The sequence below is a fragment of the Limulus polyphemus genome, unplaced genomic scaffold (assembly GCF_000517525.1).
Source record: "Limulus polyphemus unplaced genomic scaffold, Limulus_polyphemus-2.1.2 Scaffold6021, whole genome shotgun sequence".
Classification (NCBI taxonomy): domain Eukaryota; kingdom Metazoa; phylum Arthropoda; class Merostomata; order Xiphosura; family Limulidae; genus Limulus; species Limulus polyphemus.
The window spans coordinates 15400-17126 of NW_013671631.1; the positions used below are offsets into that span (position 1 = coordinate 15400).

At 34.3% G+C, this 1727-nt stretch overlaps 1 long non-coding RNA gene across 1 annotated transcript in view; it reads right to left on the minus strand.

Moving 5' to 3' along the window:
* LOC111089365 overlaps positions 1–1727 on the minus strand; it is a 23989-nt gene that overhangs the window by 1841 nt on the left and 20421 nt on the right. Inside the window, exon 3 of the long non-coding RNA XR_002613638.1 lies at positions 19–592. This is a non-coding gene — a long non-coding RNA (uncharacterized LOC111089365). The remainder of the gene's footprint in view (positions 1–18; positions 593–1727) is intronic.

Sequence of the window (1727 nt, forward strand, 5' to 3'; positions counted from 1 at the left end):
TTATCTGCAGGAATACACCTATCAGTAAAAACTTCTACAATTAAACATGAACAACCAATAACAATGGTGTACATCATCATCTTGTTTTGTAGACACACACAAGACACTTCAGTGACTGTAAGCAACCACAACTAAACATGAACAACCAATAACAATGGTGTACATCATCTTGTTTTGTAGACACACACGAGACGTTTCAGTGACTGTAAGCAACCACAGTCCTAACACCAGTTTCTGTTTTGTTGCCAAAATCCCCATGATTCCATAGAGTACAAATCACGGAGATGTAAAATAGATACTCTCTTTGCTGCAGAGGGTAAATTATGACTTTCTATTGACTTGGTTGAGCAATTATAAATACTGAGAGTTTCAGAATATTCCTAAATATCTACTCCATGCTGTCCTCTCTTATGTCTTTTCAAACTATCTGAGCGTGAGCAGCGAAACCCACACAAGTCGCACGTGACTGTTCGTAACGTATGAATCTGTAAATGGCGAATCATGTTGGCTTCTTTGCTGAACGTTTTGCCGCACACGGTACACACTCGTCCATATTCTATTGTATTGTGGCTGTTTAAAATAAACACTCCACCTGCAAACAAAAGAAATTTATACTTGTATGTATTCCCAACATCATTCTCTGTGTAACATGTGCAAAATAATTAATACTAGTATAAACTGTAAACTCTTACAATACACAATAGTATTATTGATACACTCCTCACACTAGCACATGGTTTCAGTTTATCAAACTGATAAGAATTTCTCACAATATACAGAAATCACGAAACAAGGTTTTTATTCATGATCACTACATTCATGATACTTTGGTTTATTTATCCTGAAGTGGTGACTGTGGATGTAATCATTTTTATAAAAACAATATGGTGATGTTTCACTGCTTATAAAAATTCTTCTTTTTTGTCTATAATTATATAAAGGATTATTTATAAAAATTATCTGTATAGTAATTTGTACAGTGGGTATACTTATGGCTGGAGTGTTTTCATTCATACAACAAGCTTGTTAAGTGATGTTAAGACAATAACTGACGAAGTGAGAAGTTAATGTTCCTCAACAACAATAGTTTTAAAACCGTATCTCAATCCAATATTCTCATCTTCAAGCTGTAGTTAGGAAAGAGAACCCTTCAACCCAAAACCTAGTCATAACTCCTTGTACTATTAACAATATAATAAACAAGGATTTGAAAATGAACAGATACTTTATTGAGAAAGATGCCCCCCAAAATACAGCAATCACATACCTGCAAGCCTCCCCCTGACGAGTTGCAATGGGCACCTGTGTGTAGTTGGTCTGTTTAAAAAGTGTGGTTTTTGGCCACAATGACAGTATCAATGTGTATGGTATAAGACTGGCCTCACTGCCCCTTGCAGAAAATTAGTAAAATGGCAATTTCAAGCGAGTAAAAGTACATAATGATATTCATCAGAATGAACATGGATGTAGATCCAAGGTCAACACAGAACTTGGAACTGTTTTCATACAGTGTAATTATTTCATTAAAGAACTTGGTAAAAGTCTGGTCAGAGACTGATGAACAAACACAAAAAGTTGTAGTGAAGAACAATAGAATATTCTAGAAAAACAGAAATGTTGCTGTAATAACAGATGTATAAAAATCTGATAATGCAGTAATAGATAAACAGCCTGGTCTTAAATAAATCTTCAGAAATAGTCTTTGGTAGCTAATTTTTTTATATTAT